This window comes from Pantherophis guttatus, chromosome 7 (assembly GCF_059756535.1).
Source record: "Pantherophis guttatus breed Tessera chromosome 7, ASM5975653v1, whole genome shotgun sequence".
NCBI lineage: Eukaryota > Metazoa > Chordata > Lepidosauria > Squamata > Colubridae > Pantherophis > Pantherophis guttatus.
In genome coordinates, this window is record NC_142069.1 from 61029853 (window position 1) to 61052537 (window position 22685).

The 22685-nt window shown below is 38.3% G+C and overlaps 1 long non-coding RNA gene across 1 annotated transcript; it reads right to left on the reverse strand.

The window, feature by feature from the left end:
* Positions 1-5048: 5048 nt before the first annotated feature.
* Positions 5049-16382, reverse strand: LOC148112883 (uncharacterized). Its single transcript, XR_015728986.1, has 2 exons — positions 16224-16382; positions 5049-11346 (listed from the first exon to the last, which is right to left on the reverse strand). It is a non-coding gene; the product is annotated as an uncharacterized LOC148112883 (long non-coding RNA).
* Between the last annotated feature and the right edge of the window lie 6303 nt (positions 16383-22685).

Below are 22685 nucleotides of genomic sequence, written 5' to 3' on the forward strand. Positions count from 1 at the left end.
TCATAGAGGGAAGGATTCAATATCTGGTCCCATGGAAGGATTTCTCAGGTTCTGAGAGTGAGTGGGTGGATAAATTGTATGTCAGAGCCTCTACATTGCTCAAACATTTCCATGCCCAATATCCTAACAAACCAGTTTACCCATTTTCCTTGTTTATCTTGTCCTTTTCTCTTGCAGATGCAGATCTCCTTCTTCTAGGGGGGCAGCATGTCAGGTTCCTGTCAGACGGCTGCCATTCTGGAAGGGAGCAGGAAGGCATTAGAAATAGTTTACATGCTTTCACTTAGCTGTAACTGCTTGGGAGCCTGAGGGTGGAGAGGTTTATACCATTTCCATCAACCCCTTCTGACCGGTTCATGCCAGGTGTTCAAGGCTGCCATGCTCCAAGGATGGCATCTTCTCCACCATGCCACCTTGGTGAAGTCAAAGCGTATTTGCAGCAAATGATTGGCTAATGATGGACACTGGGTATTGAGATGGGGGCTGAAGGGGAAAATTAGCTTTACACTTTGCACCTGATTCTCAGACTCCACCTGACTTTTCTGCAATCAATATCTCTCAGTAAAAGTTCCTTTTGAAATGTGACTGGTTTCAAGAGTTTTACTTTCTTGGGAAAGGAGTTGAAGCAGATCTTTACAGGCACACAAAAAATACAGAACTATTGTAGTGTTTTGAGAATGTCATGGAGATTTGAGGGTATTCCAGTTGTACTTAAAGCTTTCCCTACTGATGCCATTGATGTCATATCTTCCAATGATTTATGTGCCTTTGGGGAGGTCATAACTGGAGATGATACTGATGGTACTGTGAGAGTCTTCTTCTTGGTAGTAATTGTGGTTGTGGTTCTGTCCATCTTTGTTGGACAGAAAAGGTTGCTCCACTCTAACATACAGCGTATATCTTTACCCTAGTCTTCACAAGTAAATATCTCAATTAGAGGAGTTCAACAAAATAAACAAATAATCAAGTTCAATCTTAATTAAATATATCAATCAACCGTCAACTGATTAATTTAGAACACTTGATGAATCTAGAGGTTTTGATTTAATATCAATTAGGCTATTTAGCAAAAAACCAATTTAAATAATTTATAGCTAATAATCTTGAAACTTATTCAACTTCAACCTTTAAGGCTTGAGAAAGGAGACAAGTTGGGAGGGAGAGGAAGAGTCAGGAAAAGGAGAAAAAAGAAAAAGTCAAAGTGCAGTTCCAGTACCAGCCACAAGATGGTGTTCAAGTCTTTTATATATTATGACTCCAGTAGGAATGCGCAATCTATCAACTTCCTCTTTCCTTTTCCCTCTTCTACCACTCAACTCAACTCGGTCTGGGACAATTCGAATAGGCAAGTAGCAAATAGAAAAATCCAAAAAATCCAATAAATCCGACAGCAGCTCCACGATCACCTTCAGACTGTCTCGCTCCAGCAGCAATCTCACCTGAACCAGCAGCCTTTGGCGATCATTGGTTAGTTTTTCTGTGTTTGTTTTCAGCCTCCTCCTTGCCGCTTCCCGATCACTGGCTTGATAGGTCAAATATCCGATCCTATATAGATAGAAGTAATACAATAAAGTTTGATCTTCAATATCAGCTACCAGCCACTTATTGGTTATAGTATGATGATAATAGACTTCAGATAGCGGCAGACTCACAGCTTAGGGGCACCATAATGGATGCCTTCTTTCAGTGTCGGCACCTTGGGAAATTTCAGGGTTTCCTGAGGGGTCCGCACCACCCCACAGTCGCCCTGCGATCCCCTCTTCTTTTGCCGATCTAAACACGAACAGCAATGGCCAAATTAAGCCGCCAAAAAGGGAATGGGTATCTAGGAGAGCTCCTTACCCTGCTCCTTATTGCTATGACGTCATGCCAGAAGCGCCCATTACATTCTCAAAACACTACAAGATACAATGACGACAATGGTAAAAAACCAAGAATCAACAACTAAAGGAATAGATGAATTGAAATCAGATGTAACAGTGGTGAGGGACGAGTTAAGGCAAATGAATGTCAAAATGGAAGAGATGAACTCGACAATGGTGTCACATGGGGAGCAGATTGTGGAAATGGAGACTAAAGTGGGGAAAGTGGAGGAGAAGGTGATGTGACTAAAACAAAACAATCTAGAGTAAATAGGAAGTTGGAAGACGAATTAATATTTATCTAAATGGATAGAGCAGCCTTCTATGTATGGTTTCAGAATATCTCGGAGGACAAAGATGAGAACTTGGACCAAATTATGACAGCTATGGTGGCAGAGATTACAGGGAGAGACAGAGAAGAAGTATATTGATATATAGATGAAACTTTCCGAGTATATACCAGTTATGCTAGACGTCATAATTTACCAAAAGAAGTCCATGTACGATGCACCAAGAAGACTTTATGTGATGAAGTACTACAAAAAGCGAGAGATCAAAAAATAATGTATATTTAACTCTTGCTTCCTAAATTGGATTACCTTGAAGAAAAACTAAAGAGGTTTGACTTTAGATGCACTTAATTTGACTTTGGATTACGTATGGATGGTTGGAAAGAAGGAATTATTTGGAATAATTAAAACTGCTGATTAATAGCATGCTAATAAAAGGGAAGGATGTAGCAGCGGAAGAAGACAAGATGATACCATATATGGAACACAAAAGAACTAAGTCTTTTAGTCTTTATAAGCTTACTGATATTGGAATCGAAAAGGAAAAAAAGAGCTTGGACAGAATAGAGAAAGGGAAAAACTGGAATATATTGGGTAGTAAGTTGAAAAAAGCGTTATAGTCTGATTAAGATGGATGTAAATGCTTTTTAGATAATTGATGTTTAAATAATGTAAGGAGGAGATATCCTCTTTCTTCTTTTTCTCTCTTTTTTCTCTTTCTTTTCTTTCTTTTTTCCTATTATCTTTTTTATCTTATGCCTCTTTTTTCTTTTCTTTTTTTCTTTTTCTCTTCTTTTTTTGAAACTTTCTTTTTAATTTTTTCTTGCCATACTCTTCTTTTTCTTCTCCCTTTTTCTTTCCTTTTTTATTTTTCATTATTATCACTGAGAGAAGTGTTTTTAAGGTGGGAAAAATGTGATGATAGAAGAATTATAATAAATATGAAAATGATGAACGAATTTTTGATTGTTAACAAGAATTGCTGATAGATTTAATAACTACAGAAAATTGTTTTTTTTTAAAAAAAGGTTTGTGAAATGAAGCTTTGAATATTAACAAGAATTGTTTATAGAGTTTATGATTATTTTTTAAAGTGAGAAATGTTACCATAGGAAAACCATAAGAAATGTGAAGACTATGGAAAAAAAATATTTTAAATATTAATAAGAGTCTTAATGGTTATAGAAAATTGATTCCAAAATGGATTAAAATACTGTTTGTTCTTTGTATAGTAAATAAAAGAATGGGAATGAATTTTTGAATAAATTTAGAAAACTAATAGTTTAGGAGAGAACAGGAGAGAAGATAGATATTAAAATGTATTATTATTTTTAATTGGTAAGTTAAAATAAAATACTATGAATCAGTTAATTAAATGGAAATTAGGAGTGAAAAGAAGTACAATCTGGGTGATTAGATGATTAAAACTAAACTGTGAACTAGTCAAATATAAGATTAGGAGTGGAGGAAAGCATTCCTGGAGAATAGCTGATTAAGCTGTGAACCAGCTAAAAATAAACCTAGGAGGAGTAGAGGAGAAAATACTGGAGAGCAGTTAGAGCCAAACTGTGAACTAGTTAAATATAAGGTAAGGAGTGGAGGTAAGCATCCCTGGGAAACAGCTGATTAAGCTGTGAACCAGCCAAAAATAAACTTAGGAGGAGTAGGGGAGACAATGCTGGGAAGCAGTTAGAGCCAAACTGTGAACCAGTTAAATTTAAGGTAAGGAGTGGAGGTAAGCATCCCTGGAAAACAGCTGATTAAGCCGTTATCCAGCTAAAAATAAAACTAGGAGGAGTGGAGGAGAAATTGGAGAGCATTTAAAACCAAAATGTGATCCAATCATTAAACAAGGTCAGGAGTGGAGGGAAGCATCCCTGGAAATCAGCTGACCAAGTTAAAAATAAACCTAGGAGGAGTGAAGGAGATATCGTAGAAGTTAATTTTAAAGTGAATTGATTTTGAAATGTTTGTAAGAGAGGAATAAAATACTTTGTGTTGGTTTTTAGATGCAATTTTGAAGAAATACTGATTGAATTTGGGTCTTTGAAGTAAGGGAAATATATGAAATACTGATTGTTAAAATGATAAATGAATATTATAAAAAGCTGTCTAGATTTGGAATTTAAGATTAATAGATACTTAATAGAATGTTAAATGTTAGAACAAAATGTTAGATTGAATGGAAAATTGGGTTTAGAACTTTTTTCTTTTTTCTTTTTCTTCTTTTTTCTTCTTTAAGATGGTAATGGATGAAATTTGGAACCTATGCTTATTTTATACCAGATCAAACTTTTGCTCTAAAAAGATGTTTTATGTCTAAAATAAATTCAAAAAATTCAAAAAATAATAACGTATAAAGGATGAGAAATAATTATATTACGTCAATTACCAAAACGGGTAAGAGAAATAAGGAAAAATTATGAATTTCTTATGAGGAGGCTTCAGAAGACTGGAATTCGTTATAAATGGCTATTACCAGACGGGCTGATTATAAGCTGGCAAGATAAGCGGATACGTATAGAAGATCTAAGAGATGCGCAGGAATTTTTTGACGTGCACTTTAAAGCTGATAAGCAAGAGAGCGGGGAAGAGGTACAAAGTGAAAGTCAAGAAGAGATGCTTGAAACGGAAGCGATAAAGGAGCAGAAGGATTTAAGAGAACAAGAAGAAGACCAATTTACTGGGGGCTCGGGATCCCAGATGGTGACGAGACAGAAAAAGAAACAGATCAAAAGAACCAAATAAACAAACTGGCAGGAGACAGACTTCGGTTAATATCAATTAATGGATTAAACCTGCTGAAAAAAAGGAAGAAAATACAAATGAAGTTACAGCGGGGGAGATATCAAATAATAAGCTTGCAGGAAGTATATATCAAAAAAGGTTACCAGAATTTTTTTTTTTAAAAAAAGTTTTTTATTTTAAACACATTAAAAACACATTAAAAATCAAACATGTACATACAACAAAAAGTAACACAAAAAAGAAAAATATCACTTTTCTTTTCAGCTATACACAGCGGTCTGCTCTTTCTATACATCAATATTTACAAATATTTAAGTATAAACTTATTTGACGTTCATTTTCTACTTTATATCATTTCTTCTTTACTAACAAAAGATCATACACATTTCCCCCCTCCTTTCTTCATTCATTTAACTTATTTCCTTATGTTTCAACCATTCATACCATCTACTCCAAACCTTATAATACTTTGATTCTTCTTTTCCCTTAATTTCTTTAGTTAATTTATCTAATTCTGCACATTCTAGAATTTTTTTAATTAAATCCTCTTCCATTAGTAGTGTTTCCTTCTTTCAATATTATGTGTATACAATACGTGCTGCAGTCAATATATGCAATATAAGGTACTGTATTTCTTTAGTATAATTGTCTATTGAGATTCCTAACAGAAATTGTTCCGGTTTTCCCTCTATTGGATTCTGAGTTATTTCTACTATCCAAATTTTGATTTTCTTCCAGAATTTTTGTGCCATCATGCAGGTCCACCATTGATGATAGTATGTTCCGTAGCCAGTCTTGCACTTCCAACATTTTGGGGAGTTGGTAGGGAACATTTTTGCAATTCTGGCCGGTGGGAGGTGCCATCTATAAAACATTTTCATCTGGTTTTCCTTGTATGCCGTCGCAATTGTTAGTTTCATGTTCATTTTCCACATCCTCTCCCACTTCTCTAGTTCTATCACATGGTTAAAGTTTTGTGCCCATTTGATCATCGTGTCTTTCACCATTTCCTCTTCCATTTTATACCGAATTAGAAACTTGTATAGTCTACTTATTAGTTTTCAATCATTCCATTTTATCTAATTCTGTTTCTTCTAGTTGAACTTGATCATATTTTATCTTATATCCTTGAAGAGTTAATAATTCTCGTGACTTTGGATTACCCTGAACATCCAAGAAACCTTCATACGTCAAGGTTTTCTCCCCTTTATACAATGTCGGGTAAACCTGAGCTTCCTGCGCCGAAATCCAACATGGAACTTTTGTATATACTCTTCTTCTAACCTTTTCCCAAGTGTACCCAAGCGTCCTACGTAAATAGTGATCATCAAAGTGTCTAGGACGGCCGGATGCTCCCGGCCATAGAAAATAGTGCCAGCCATGTTGAAGACCGGCTCCCTCAAATGTCAAAAGTCGTCTCTTTTGTAGGACCATCCATTCTTTCACCCAAATCAAGTTCGCTGCTTGGTGATAGAGCTCCCAATTTGGGAGTCCAAATCCTCCTCTATTTTTGGGTTCTTGTAACATTTTAAGTCTAATCCGCGGCCTCTTTCCCTGCCAGATAAATTTAGATATACTCCTATCCAAATTTGTAAAAAACTCTTTATTCAACCTTACCGGGGCTGTTTGGAATAGAAATAACCATTTGGGTAACACGCACATCTTAATGGTTGCCACCCTTCCCAAAATTGATAGCTGGAGATTTTTCCATCTTTCTAAGTCTCTGAGCATCTGGCTGTAAAGAGGAAGATAGTTATCCTCCTTTATGGAGGAACATCTGGCGGTCAACTATATACCCAGATACTTAATTTTATTTGTTATTCTTAAGCCCATTAACTGCTCCAGCTGTTGCCTTTGCATCTGAGTCATATTTTTCACTAGGATTTTAGTTTTTTCTTCATTCATCTTTAACCCCGCTACCTTCCCATACTCTCTAATCAAGCATAATAATTTCAGGCCCGAGTCCAGTGGTTGATCCAAGATAAATACAAGATCGTCTGCATAAGCCTGAACTTTAACTTCCTCCTGCCTAATCTTCATTCCTCTTACTTTCGTGTTTCCTCTCACTTCTCTAAGCAGGGGCTCTAAAGTTAATACAAATAGCAATGGGGAAAGGGGACATCCCTGTCTTGTACCTCTACGAATTTGAATTCTCTCCGTCTCCTCTCCATCTATGAGAACTCTTGCAGTCTGCTCTCGGTAGATAGCTCGAATTGCCCGAATAAAATTCCCACCAAACTCCATATATTCCAATTGAGAAATCATAAATTCCCAACTGATTCTGTCAAATGCCTTTTGGGCGTCAACAAAAATTAGGGCTAATTGTTTATCCGGGCGATTTTCGAAAAATTCTAATGTATTCATGATAATTCTAAGATTATCTCGTAGATATCTATTAGGAAGGAAGCCGTTTTGGTCTGAGTGAATGAATTGGTTAAGGAAGCAGCTAAGCCTAGCTGCAAGAACCCCCGCAAATATCTTATAATCGGAGTTTAGTAATGATATTGGCCTATAGTTCTTAATAAGAGATAGATCAGTTCCTTCTTTTGGGATAATAGAAATATAAGCCTCAGTCCAAGATACTGGAACCTGAGCCTCTTTCATAACCGCATTGAATAAATCCGTCATGTGTCTTCCTATCACGTCAAACACTATTTTGTATAATTCAACTGGAAGGCCATCTCTACCCGGGGTTTTGCCATTCGCCTGTGCTTTCATAACTGTTTCTACTTCCTCCATCGTAAATTCTGCATTAAGAATTTCCTTCATTGTTTCCGAGACTTTAGGCAAGTCTGTCTTTTCCAAATATTTCCGAATTTCACAGATATTTTCCTCTCCTTTCTGATAAAGCTGTGTGAAAAAATCCTGAACTACCATTCTCTTGCCTTCCTTAGTACAATGGAAATTCCCAATTACATCTTTCAGCCCTTCTATTCTCCGTTGTTCCTGCTCCTTTCTAAGCCGGTAAGCCAACCATTTTCCTGTTTTATTCGCCCTTTCAAAAAAAATTTGTTTAGTCCACTTTAGTTTATTTGCTAATTCCTCTTGATCTAATAATTTAATCTGGTGTTGCCAGTACTCCCTTTCCTCTATCAATGTTGTCTGGGTTAATCCATTTTGCATCCTTTCTTCCACATACATATTTTTGGTAATGTTCTCTTAATATCCTTTAACCTTCCTTGTATGTTTCCCGGGACATAATCCTGCATTCTATCCGTTACAGCATTGAAATCCCCCACTAGACAGACATGTTCATATTCCAGTTCCCCCAATTTAACATATAAGTTTTGATAAAAAGTCCTCTGATTATCATTAGGGGCATAAATACAAACCAATAAAGACTTCCACTGGGCAATTTCTATTTCGAGCATGAGAACCCGGCCTTCCTGGTCAGCAAAAACCTGTTGGGATTTCAAATGATGTCGTACATATACCACTATCCCTCTTTTTTTTTGACCTGCTAATGAGGTATAAGTTTTACCCATCGCCCGGCATTCTAACAAATGGTTTTGATCTTTTTTTATATGAGTCTCCTGCATACAGACAATATCATACTTAGCCTTTCTTAATTTATTCAAAATCCTACTACGTTTATTAGGAGCATTTAAACCGTTAATATTTACAGATATCAAACGCACTAATTCCCCCATTTTCTTTTCTCACCTAAGTTTTTACTTTCCCGCTGTTATAGCCTTCTTAACTGTTTGTCTTGTCTCCCTCTGAGGTGCTGTTAATTCCTCGGCTTTTCGTATTCCCCCACCCTTCTTTCCCGCCTTTCCTTCTCTCCTCTCCTCTACCTCTTCTTCCTCTTGTGATTCCTCCTAACTTCTACTTTCCCCTTCTACTTTTGACATGATTTTAAAATGGTGTAACTTAGGCTATATGGTTTTACAGGAATAATCCTAATTTCTTTATTTCTCACAATCCCCCCTTCTCCTCTTCATTATCTTTTATTCCTGTAAACTATGTATATCTTGCAACATTATAGAAACCTCTCTTCTCCCTAAGCCACCATGCGAATCCCCAACTAATTTCTTTTGCTTCTTTATTCGGCAGCAACACTTACAGCAAAGAGGTATACATTTAATACAAAGACAAGAAATAAGACATATAACTACAATCAATAATATGCCTACAAACAATTCCTTTAACCATGCAAAGCTAGGTAACCATGAAGTTAATATATCCCAAACTCCCCTAAAAGCTGTATTCTCAGTTACATATGTTAAATGTGTAGTAATATTATGTAATGTTTTTATCTTAGATTCTATAAATTGAGACCTATCGGATATATTGAAACAACAAAGGCCGTGGAATTTCTCGCACCCATGACCCATTCTTAATAGCATATAATCTATAGCCACTCTATTTTGTAATAATGATTGTCTTATTTCTCCCATCTCATCAGCTAATGCAGCAATAGCAGACGATGTCTCATTTATACTCTTAGCTAAAGCACAAGCTAGGTGTCCAAGTTGATTCTGACTATATTGTGTAGACATCCATGGAAACATTCCCAAAAGTCCAGCCTGAACCTTATTCAGTACTACCACTTCATCATTACAGTTAGCATCAAATTCCAAATGTGTAGCACCTCTTTTACCTCTATAAATCCCCTTATATGTTCCTTCTTCAACATGGTCATATGATTCTATTGGAGTAATATGCCATTTAGTAGGATCTTTAGGAGCATATATAATTAAATGAGGTTCTCTTTCAGGCCTAGGAATTTCTCCATCTCCATGTCCCTCTACATTTTCAACACCTTCATGCGTAGTTACCTTAGTCATCACTTTCTTCTGAACACGGTCAGTATGATACAGACTTGCATTCATCATTTCATAATAAAACTCTGTTTTATAGTTTATATCTTTGAAATGTGCAACAGCCATTACAGTAGTTAAACGGCTAATAGTACAAGGATCACCTACGGCATGTGCCGGAATATATGCATAAGCATATAATCCACAAAAGAGAAACCAACCTTTAGGCAAATATAGAACCTGATTTATAGCTTCCACTTCCTCCGTCTCTGAGCAATGAAAAATCTTTTTATTAGGCACAGGAACATATATTACCTTCTCTGGTCATTTCTCAGGATGTTTATATATTACACAATCATATGCTGGCAATATCATTTTAACTTCAATCACCAGTTTCTTCTGATTAGTCCACTTAGTTGGCTTTTGTGGACTCCCAAATAATGTTATAATATGTGACAAATTAAGATTATTTGGTTCTATTATAATATTTGCTTCTTCAAACAAAAACTTTCCCGGTACTGGTACCCCCACAAAGCATGTAGCCATTATATCAGAGACAGTTGTCTCACCCCTGATACAAAAGGAAGTACTGTTTAAAGCTACCTTCATTAAATCCAGAAATATATTGCCTTCTCTAGTTCTCCGTTCAGCAATACTTCTGGTATATCGTAAAGGTGCCTTAAGATAACCAACAGCACATCTTCCCTTCCAGAAATAAGGCAATTTAGGCAAAGCCAAATTTCCACATAGAAACATTAACTTCGAAGGGGCCTTTATTTCAAAATATGGAAAATGTAATCCCTCCTCCAAAATACGGAACATCTTATATGAAGGAGTATGATTACCATAAAGATCAGTACATTGATTATATAAAAACTCCATTCTATTTGACAAATCAGTGTATTTAGGGGTAATGTCATATGTGTTATTACAATTGGCATATCTGCCCAAGGGTATACCATCTACAAAAGATGATCTTATACATATATCAGCTTCTTCAGCACCTTCTATCAGGGTCAGTGTTTCTATTAAAGAATATTGATGCTCGAATTCAGTATGGAAACATAACTGCTGCCATGTTATTGGATAATCATGTAACACATCCAACATCTCTTTTTCCATCCCTATCTGCACCTCCAAAAGAATAAACAGAAACACCATATACCCCATCTTCCTAGTGGACTAATCCCCCTCTTCTATATAGCTCCAGAAAGATAAAATATTATTATCTCACCACCAAAGTATCAAACTGTCGAGGTGAACTTACATCCACTGGATACCAAAGCATAGATTTACACCAGTCAATTATATCTTTTCTTAATACAATCAAAAATATAACAAAAATTAATATCACTCCTAGCCAAATACAAAATTCTTCATAAAACTTTTCTTCCATCCGTTGGTCATCAATCATCTAAGGGTTGTCGACGAAAGGTCAGTTTAAGCGGATCTGTAGATTTCGCATCCACCGTCCATCCATATGGCGAAGACACCAGTCCCTTTACTCTGGAATAATGCACCCAACCTCGTTCCTTTGTTCTCACAGCCGATTCAGTAGTCAGCAAAACTTGGAACGGTCCTTCCCACACCAGCTGCAACTTTTTCTCCTTAAGTGCTTTGATCAGGACCCAGTCTCCACTCTTATATTCAAGCGGTGGGGTTTGCGCCAATAATCCTTTAGACCTTAAAAGAGAAAAACACTGGGACAGTCCTTGTATATATTTTCTTAGAAAAACATCCTTCAATTCTATTCTGGGCATTCCAACTTTTCCTGTATACGGCAATCCAAACATCATCTCATATGGAGATATTCCTATATCCTTTCTCGGACTTGTTCTTATCCTCAATAGAGCTAAAGGCAAACATTTCGTCCAAGGCAACTTCAATTCTAGCATTAATTTTTTTAACGCAGATTTTATAGTCTGATTAGCTCTTTCCACATGTCCAGAGGAACTAGCTAATGACTTAAATGAAACTGCCAATCAATTCCCAATTGATTCATTACTTGCTTTACCACCTGGGCCGTAAAATGTGTACCTCTATCACTGTCTATTGATTCAATTAACCCATAACATGGTATCAATTGCTCCAATATAATTTTAACAGTCATTTGAGCATTTGCCCTAGCACAAGGATAAGCTTCAACCCATCCCGTCAAATGATCCACTATAACCAATAAATATTTAAGAGTTCCAACCGCTGGCATTTCAGTATAATCCACTTGGATTCGTTGAAAAGGCCAGACAGCCAACTCTCTACCTCCCATAAGTTGTTTTCTCATAATCTTTTTATTAATTCTTACACAATGTATACACTTTCGTAATATTTGCATAGCTATTGTATACATCCCCCTACACACATATGTACATTTAACAAAATCAATAAGAGCTTGTGTTCCCCAATGAGTTCCCTCATGCACACGTTCAAGTACATTCCTCATCATTGCTTTATTCAAAACTTGCACCCCATTCTTAGTTATCCATTTACCTTTTACCTGACGCACACCCTCATTTATCATTTGTTGTTCTTCATCATTAGTAAATACTGGCATTACGTCAACAGTCAAAGCCGGAACTAAAATCATAATAGCTTCTTCCCCTAAAGCTGCTTCCTTAGCTGCTTCATCTGCCAACCTATTTCCCACTACCAATTTTGAAGTTCCCTTCTTATGAGCTTCAACATGTATAACAGCAAGCTTAGTAGGACCTTCAGCTGCCTTTAAAACAGCGGTTATAAGATCAACTTGTTTAAGTTCTTTTCCCTTAGTGGAAATCAATCCCCTCTCCATCCAGATTTTTCCAAAAGTATTTAAAATACCATAAGCGTATTTTGAATCTGTATAAATATTTCCCACTTCATTAGCCAACAAATGCAGAGCTTGCAATAAAGCAAAAACCTCACACGTTTGTGCCGACCATTCAGACGGTAACTTCCCCGCTTCTAAAATCTCTGAAGTATCCCCATTCACAACAGCATATCCGTTGACTCTCTTTCCGCCCTCAACTCGAGAAGAACCATCAATAAATAAGTTAATACCGCCCTCTAATGGACTATCCTCTAAATCTTCCCTAACCTTGGTTTGCAAATCAATTACTTCCACACAATTATGCTCTATAGAATCCCACTCCTGTCTCTCTCCTGACAAGAATTCTGCTGGATTCAAATTCCTATCTGTAGAAAGAACCAAATTCTCTTGAGACAATAAAATAACCTCATACTTCAAAAGTCTTGCATTAGTTAACCACCTATGCGCCTTCTGCATCAAGATAGTTCTAACCTGATGTGGGCTACTCACAACTAATGCACCCCCAAATGTCAATTTTCTACTCTCTTCCACCAATAAGGCAGTTGCTGCCACTGCCTGCACACACAACGGCCACCCTCGTACTACAGGATCCATTAATTTTGACAAAAAAGCTATAGGTTTCTTCTTTCCCGCCCAAGTTTGAGCAAGCACCCCTTTTGCAATTCCATCTTCTACTGCCACAAACAGATGAAACGGTTTCTTCAAATCTGGTAAACTCAAAACCGGAGCCTGCATCAAAGATCTTTTCAATTCCTTCAATTTAGACTCATCATCTTCCTTCCATACAACTGTCCAAGGTTCTTCCTCTATTAACTTATCATATAAAAACTGCACCTTGTCTGTATAATCATCGATCCACAATCTACAATAACCCACCAAACCAAGCAATTTCCTAACTTCCTTCTTAGTTTTTGGCAAAGGCTGAGTTATTATTCCTTCTACTCTCTCAGGATTTATCCGTTTACTTCCCTGGCTTATCAAGTGACCTAAGTATTTAACTTCCAACTCCACATACTGAAGTTTCCTTTTGGACACCCGCAAGCCACTTCTTCCCAGAAAATTCAACAATGCATTTGTTCCTTTCTCAACCTCAACCTTTTTCTCTCCAGATAACAACAAATCATCTACATATTGTAACACCTGCAGTCCAGAAGGAATACAAAATCCTTCCAACACTTGTTCCAACATCTGTCCAAACAAGTTCGGACTTTCAGAAAATCCCTGTGGCAAAACACACCATCTATATTGCTGGTTCCTATGAGTATCTGGATCAGCCCATTCAAAAGCAAAAATATCTCTTGACTCTTCATCTAAAGGACATGTCCAAAACGCATCCTTCAGATCTATCACACTAAAATATTTATGACTATGTGGTATTCTCCCTAACAACGTATAAGGATTTCCCACTATTGAATGTCTATTGGCAACCAATAAATTATTTTCCTCAGATCAATAACTATTCTGATCGACCCATCAGGCTTCCTAACAGGTAATATAGGTGAATTATATTGGGACATAGTAGGTTCAATCAATCCATCAGCTAACAACTTCTCAATCACTGGCTTTAACTCTCTCCTCAAATCTATAGGAATATTGTACTGCTTAACCTTCACAGGAACTGTCCCTTCCTTCAAAGTCACTTTCAATGGGGGAATATCTAAAACACCCCTATTACCTTCCTGTTCCCACACAATAGGATCAATATTCCTTTCCTGTTCTTCAGTCAACACATTAACTATAGAATCATTACAGGAGAATTTTAACTCACAACCAAGAAGTGATAACGCATCTCTCCCAAGCAAATTAATGCCAGCTTCTGGTACAAATATAACATCTAGATAGATTTTTCGCTTTCCACAACCTAAAGTCATATTATTCAATAATGGCACTTCAAAAGGTATTCCTTGAACACCCCTTATCTTAATGGTTGCACCTGTTTGATGCACTCCATTAGGTATTTTGCAAATAGAAGTTCTAGTTACTCCCGTGTCTATTAAAAACACATATTCCTCTTCTTCTGGTCCCACTAACAAATTTATCAAGGGCTCTTGGTGGGATCCCTCTATCAAAAGCCCCTGACCCCACTAATCATCCTCTTCTCCCATAAGGGTATAGAGGCGCGGTTCCATCCTCTGGGACCTCCTCTTCTCTGGACAATTTCTAGCGAAATGCCCCTCCTTGCCACACGCAAAACATTTCCTACTTTCCTGGCCACTAACTCCAGGCCTTCTCAACTGGGGAAACCCTTTTCCTATTCCAGGACGCTGTTTCAATACAGTGGACGGATTCTTTCCAAAACTACTTCCTCGCCCTATCACCTCTTTCCTGTCTGCTGGCTTATTTGCAGCCTTCATTACCGACACCATCATCTGACTCTTTTGTCTAGTCTTTGCTTCCTCTCTATTTACATACACTTTTTGAGCCTCCTTCAACAGAGCGGTAATATCAGACCCAGCCCAGTCATCAATTTTTTGTATTTTCTTCTTGATGTCTGGCCATGCCTTTGTCACAAACTGCATTTTCATTAAGGACTCATAAGCTGGCGTTTCAGGAGAAAGACCAGAATACTTATTTAAATTGTCCTTAATACGTTCCAGAAACACTGAGGGTGTTTCATCTCGCAGCTGTTCCACCTCAAAAGCTTTAGTTAAATTCTTTCCTTGAGGTACAGCTGTCTTAACTCCCTGAAGTATAATCCTCTTCAGGTCCTCCATTTGCCCGCAGTCAGCTACATTGTTATTATTCCAACCAGGATCTGCTAATGGAAACTTTGTCTCTGCAGCCACGGGTTGAGCAGCCCCGACCTGGGTCTTATCCCAATAGGCCATAGCCGCTTTCCGTATTTGTGACCTCTCCTCAGGGGAGAACAGGTAACCCAATATATGCTGTAACTCAGCATACGTATACAAATTGGGCCCCAAGAACAGATCCAATGATTCTGACAACTTAATCGGATCCGCTTGCAAAGACGGCATATTACTCTTGTAATTTCTCAAATCTGAAGATGTTAAAGGCACATTTACAAACGTTGTCACTGGGAGGCCTGCACCAGTTAAACCATTTGGCATCTCCCTTAAAGGCAACATTTTCTTAGTTTGCAAACGTGTCCTGCGAGGGGAAGGAGGTCTTACAGGTACTGGCAATTCCTCCGACTCCCTCTTTATCTGTTGATATCGCCGAGCTGTTGAAGATACTCCCCCACTGCTCCCAGCAGCAGCTGCCTCAGCTAAGCCACCCACTGCCCCAGCAGCATTCTGGTTATATGGAGGAGGTAAAGGTGGGCATGTAGCATAAGCCAAAGGGTCCCACCTTTTCTCTTCTTCCTCTTCCCCATACAACACTCTAGAATCTCTGGGGGGGAATGGGTCAAACCATTGAACATGAAACCACGGTTCAACATATGGCAACTGAGAAATAAGTTTCTTGCCTTCCAATACCTTCTTCAAGGCATTGATCCAATACGGGTCAGACTCCCCAAACTTACTCCACCTATAATTAGGCTTTATCAATATAAATTTCAGCCACACCCTAGTACAATAATTAATCATAGCTACTTTATCCAACTGTTTGGTATAAACCTTCAACCAATCCTCTGTCCACTGAGTTAACAACTCCCCTAAAGGTGATATCGGAGGGCTAGAGGGTATTTCATTGTTAGTATTTTCACTACGTTTACTCCAAGAAAGCCCCATACTGTCACATTCACACACACAGCACACCTAATAATAACCCCAGAGAGAAAAAGAATACTCACTCCCAGTGCAGTCCCCCGGAACGTTCCTCTTGTCTCCTGTCTTAACCTCCAAGTCTCCGTCCCAGGGCTGTTAGAGAAGCTGCTCCCGTCCGGCAAGAAAACAAACCTTAATGCCAAAACAGTGTTTAGCGCGCTTTTTAGATTTATTTGCTTACCTGACGAAAGGTCCTCAAGGTCCCTGTTCGGGCGCCAACTGTGATATACAGGAAATGCCTGTCACCCAGAAAATAATCGACAGAGAGTTGAGAGATAAGACAAGAATACAATTTATTAATTATTTCTTTGCAAAGGTCCCCCTCAAAGTGAGGGAGCAATTTACCATTCGTTCTCGCCGTCTTTTATACAATTTCAGGTTACACCTTACAGGATACAAGCATGTCCCTTGAGTACAATTTCAGACTTTATATAACAGATAAGCACATAAACACATGATATCCCCATTATGGAAAGTCCCCATAACTCCAATATATAAAAATACCCTACTTAAAAATATTGCTTATACGTGTAATATCAGCATATGCGTACTTCCCCTTCTTAACGAGGTCAAGTCGACCTAAAACATACTTCCTCCTAGATAAACACTTTCTCAAGAACACAGGAACCACACAATTCCTTCCCCATGTTTCTTAAACTGTCAGCTAAATTATATAATCAGGTTATACAGAGTAAAATAAAGCCTTGACATGATTTTAAAATGGCGTAACTTAGGCTATATGGTTTTACAGGAATAATCCTAATTTCTTTATTTCTCACACAGAGCTAGAGGCAGGGGGGCTGGGCAAGCCAACCCCCAAGGTCCACTCTAACCCAATAACCCTTCCTTACCTTAGCCACGCCCAGGGGGTACTTAAGGGTCAGTCATGCGGTCCTGCAGCAGTTCCAGCCTTGTACCTGTAATGATAAGATGCCTTGTTAATAAACAGTACCTGATTTGATGAATACTTGCTTGTGGAGTTATTGGGCGCGATCCTTGAACACATTCAACAGGATCAGATGATCATCAACAAAATTTTGTGGTGTGCAAAATTTTGTGGTGTGCAGAATGTGATAGATTAACAGATATACTTAAAGATAGACAAGTGTGGGAATGCGGTGTACATGTATAGACCAGTTTAACTGGTTGGACACGTGTATGGAGCTTAGCACCGAAATAATCTGACTATGAAAAGCGGGTTCATATGGATACTCTCTGAAGGGCCCTATTCGTTCTCTCTTTGTTAATAACATAGGCTGTGCCTGCATAAGCAGAGACATCTCCTTATAGAACAGGGCCTCTTTGTTGGCAGGTGATGGGATGCTGGGAACAAAGCCAAATATGATAACACAGCCAGAGTTAAGTTTTGTTTTGCACCTTAAGTATTGCTTTCCTAGAATTCACGTGATTTACTGTAATATGGTAGGATGTGAAAGTTATGTCCAGATATGGAGATACCTTTGTATCACAGATGTAATATGAGAATGTATAGCTGTAATCATGCCTTCTGATACGCCCTATACCCTGGTATAATAAAAGAGGGTGACGGAGTCAGCTCTGGGCTCCATCATCCCGAGAAACACCTGTCCTTGTGTCTTCTCTAATCTGGACCATACATGAGGAGCCCGCCAGGATGAATGCAACATATGGTGACCCCAACGTGATTCGTGGATCGAGCACGTCTCTTGGCACCCTCATACTCATTCGGCTAGACATGCAAGAGCCTCTGCAAACCAGGGCCGGTCATCTGCGAACGAAGCACCCTCCCATAAATCGTGAGTATGAGGGCAGAATTCTCTAAGCCCCAGGTTAAACTCCTCCACAAACTTAGAGAATTGGCCAAGTCCTCAATCATTGTTTTAAAAAGATAACGGGAAAGTCCTGCCCGTGAAAAGAATCTGATTTACCTTCTAAAATACTTTTGGCAATAAAAGGGCTCTTTAAAAGTGAATATGTGGAAGCAGATGGGAACATGCCTCCACAAACCTCCCCAGCCCTGAAAAAATTTTTTTGCACTCTGGAGATTAGTTATAGAGTGTTTAATGATGCAAAAAAGAAAAAGAAAAAGCCTTCAGGACACTGTTAATGGTTCCTTTTCAGACTTTGTTGAGAGACTTCAAGTTGCGATCTCGCGTTAAATCACCCACGCAGACGCACGGCATGAAATTAAACATCAGCTCATTCTGAAGGAGTCAGTTACACCCCCACTAAGCAGAATTTAAAGAAACAGTTTAGACAAAAAGAAGGGGGATGGAATATAGAATAAATTCTTGAATTGCTTTCAGTCTGTCTACCGGCTGCAACTTTGCACGTTTATTTGGCAGATATGATTAAAGTGTGTCAGGATATAGGAACATCGTATAAAACTAATTTGTTAGCACTGCCTTATCATCAGGCAGCAAACCTTAAGGAAAAGTATTAAGACATTTTAAATGGAGCGCAAAAAATACAATCTAATTGGCCTTTTGAAATGCAAAATGATTTATGTGTAAATGAATTGCACATTGCCCCAGAGAAAATACAGCTGTACACTCCTTATCTGTATGTGCAATCTCGTTCTGCTCTGGCTTTTAAAGTTACCCAAAGTTAAATTTGCAACAATTACTGGGTACTATTAATTGGGACTGCTCATATTTCTCTTTACCTATGCATTTACTTAGCCCATTATTTGAGTTATTGACTAAAAGAAAAAGCCAGGAGATTTAATTCTGTTTTAGAACAGCAAAAAGTACATTGCTTTATTTGTCTCATTACCATCTAAAAATGTTTTACCCTTTATTTAAGCTATTGCTGAAATTATAACCTTGGGGCGTACGCCAGACTGTCGAAGAAATGGAACTAATCTAATAAATATTATTCTTCTATCTCAAAATCTGACTTTCACTTTTATCTTCAGAATAATTCATCTCTTCAGTGTGCTCTAACTGACTATGTAAGCTGTATTTCATATCATTTGCCTAAAGATCCTAGGTTTACTTGCTTAATGATTTCCTCCAGAGGAGCCATTGCTTACAAGGATACTCATGACGACATCTGGAAAGAATCTTACACTAATTGTCTGCGACTATCTTAGCTTTCACACTTTTTCTCAACAAGCTTTTAATCTGATCTATGACTCTCAGTATGTTTGACAGGCTGAAACAACTTGATTTCTGTTAAAAATATTTTGTTGATGTACATCTATAATGATAGTGTGTGGAATTGTATGTGGTTGAAATAATTTTAATTATGATATTTTTGGCTGGCCAGCAAAAATTGACTGGGTTTGAACTTGAAACTGTGGGAAACAGGGCAATGGTTATGGGCCCAAATATCACTTTTGTGATTATGACTGCTGCCTATGTTTTGCATGGTTTTGGGGATAAACTAGTTCATTGAAATAATTTGAATGACTGATTTGCATGAAGGACGTATTATACAAAAGGTCTGATTGCAGTACAGATGTGAATGGGTGTGTATTGGATTGCATGAAATGTAATTTTGTGTATAAGCACCTTTCTTGTCTGTTTAAAAAAAAAATCCTTTCCCTCACCCCCTCCTTTTTTTCCCTGGGAGATGAGAGGCACGAAAGAGGGGGGGGGGCCCTACAGTTTTTCTGTTCTTTTAACCATTTTTTTCTCTCTCAGAGAACCAGCCAGAGAAAGGCGGGAGTGAAAGGGTGATATCTGATACCTGCCTTTGCAGTTTCGGAGCATTGACTCAAAATACTCCTTAATGTTTTTATGTCTGCGTGCATTTTGCATACTTAACAGATGGCATGTTTGTTCTTTGTTTGTCTGTTCTTTGTTTGTTTGTTTGTTTGTCAGCAGCATAAGCTGCTGCCTTTTTAGGAATTATCACAGAGATGAGTTAGAAGTTACAATATGTAGAAAAAGAGATAAAATACATAGGACATTTAATTAATGACAGAAGATAACACCTGAAGAGTTGAGGAAATTTTTAGGATTGACTGGATATTGTAGGCTGTGAATAGATAATTGTGCTATTTTGTATAAAGACTGGTATGCAAAGAACCCAGTGTTACAGGGAATGTAACAGAGAGTTAGTGAAGGAAAGCAGAAAGTTGACTTTTGGAAGTATGCTTGTTTACAAGGAGATTTAGAAGGACGATCAGATATTGGTGCAGAGAAGGAGTTGAATTGTTTAAGAGAAAGTTGGTTTGCACAGACTTGGGCTGGAAATCAGAATGGCAGTGGGAGAAGGACTTGAATGTTTAGTGTTATAAGGAGATTTGTTTATTGGAAGGTTATAGATATTGTGGGTAGCGGAGACAGAGATTGGAAGAGGGAAATGACAAAGCTGCAACTGCGCTCATGGTTATATCTTCCATCACACCATGGGACAGCCATGCCTATTTTCATCAAAATAAAAAGCATTAGCGAAACAATTTGGTCTCATGGCAGCCGAAGCGACTGCCATCATACAACAATGTCCTACCTGTAGTCAACAAGCTCATTCTATCCCTATGGGTGTAAACCCTAGAGGACTCAAAGCTTGTGAAATTTGGCAAATGGATGTGACTCAGTATCCATCCTTTGCCCCATGGAAATATTTGCATGTTTCCATGGATACTTATTCAGGATTTATTATTGGCATTCCCAAAAAAGGGGAGAAGCAACCAAACATGTAATAAATCATTGTATTCGGACTTCTGCATCGATGGGACGCCCAATTGAACTTAAAACTGACAATGGACCTGCATACACCAGTACTGCCTTTGCAGACTTTTGTAAGAAGTGGTCCATCACACACAAATTTGGCTTATAAAATTGAATGAGGAAAAATGCCTCGGCCTCCCAGCCATGCAAAACAAACTCAATCTTTGTTTATATACTTTGAACTTCCTTAACCTGACTGGACAGCCTCCCACATCGGCTGCGACCTGTCATTTTTCTGCTTATCCATCAGCTGCCCTAAAACCGAAGGTCTATTTCCACCAACTACCTGATCCTGCATGGAGAGGGCCTGCTGACCTTATTACCCGGGGCCATGGGTATGCTGCTGTCCAGGACAATGATCACATCATTTGGACCCCCAGAAGACACGTAAGACCATTTCATTTACAACAAAAAGAAGGAGAAACCCCTGGTGCTGAGATTTAAGGAGAAAACAGCCTTGCTGAGTCCTCCTGGCAACAGACTCTTAACGCACGGTGGTGACCATCAGCTTTGCAGGACTACACCGGAAGCTAGTCCCTGCGCACAGCGGAAGATTCATCAGGAGGAAATTACCTTCATATTGTACATATACATTTTAACACTTTCTTACACATACTAATGTTAGTAGAATTGTTTTTCTAATTTTGCTAGTAATTTTGTTTCACACGTATAAGTGACTATGATTTGTTTATGGCCTTGGACATTGTTAGCTTTGGGACTCTCAAATGACCATGTAAGGAACATCAAATCCCCACATACATACACTTCAAGTCAAGTACACTCCTGCCACAAACGCAATGTCTATGCACAAGCTCCTTACTTTCTACCTAAGTCTACTCCACCACCTAAGGTTCCCATATTGACATTTCCAGCTGAGGGGGGAGTGGATAAGGACAATGGGCCTCTGTAACAATTGCATAAAGGAGACTATATATCACGGATTCTGGAATTAAGTCACGATCTTGCATCTATTGCCCCTACATCTCATGATCCTTCATGTCAGCAATCTCTATATTCAATCATGATGGGACAGTAATAAAAGACATTCAAATAGCTGCTAATCGGACAAACTCCACTACTCCTATTTCTCAAACCACACCCACCACTGACACTGGGTGGCTCATTAAAAACTCAGATATCCAGAGGCATCTTGCCCAATCTCGGGTGGCAATGAACTATCGGGAACTTCATTTATTAAATAACTGGACAGTACATATGTTCAACGAGACTATCAAGGTGCTGAAGCTGATGAACAAAGAACTGGTTGAAATCAGGGAGGTAGTCTTACAAAACCGATATGCCTTAGATATTGTGCTGGTAGTTAAAGGAGGCGATTGTGCCCTCATACACTCACATTGTTGTACCTATGTATCTGATTATCAGTATAACATCACTCACACCATAGAACATATGGAAAACTAGATCAAAAAACAATCCCTTATCATCCAATGGATCTGGCGCCATTGACATCTGGGCTGCTCTTTGGTCATGGCTCCCGGATGGTTCTTGGTTGAAATCAATTATGCCAATTATTGTATCTATAATTGTACTGCTTGTTTTGCTTTGTTGCTGTATCCAATGTCTCCCCTCCCTTCTGCAAATGTGCAAAGGTTTTATTCCCTCCAATAGGAAGGACGTCCTGAAAAGTGAAACCAAAGCCCTTCTGGAACTGGAGGAACAAATCAGGTGTAGTCAGAGAAGGTGCTCGGGACTTGCAAGATAGGGCTTCCAAGATAACTCAGAGGTTACAAACTCCTGACATGTGGTTTTCTTGGGTGCCTGAAACCGGATGGATTTACAATTTATGTGAGCGATTTGTGGAAATGTATA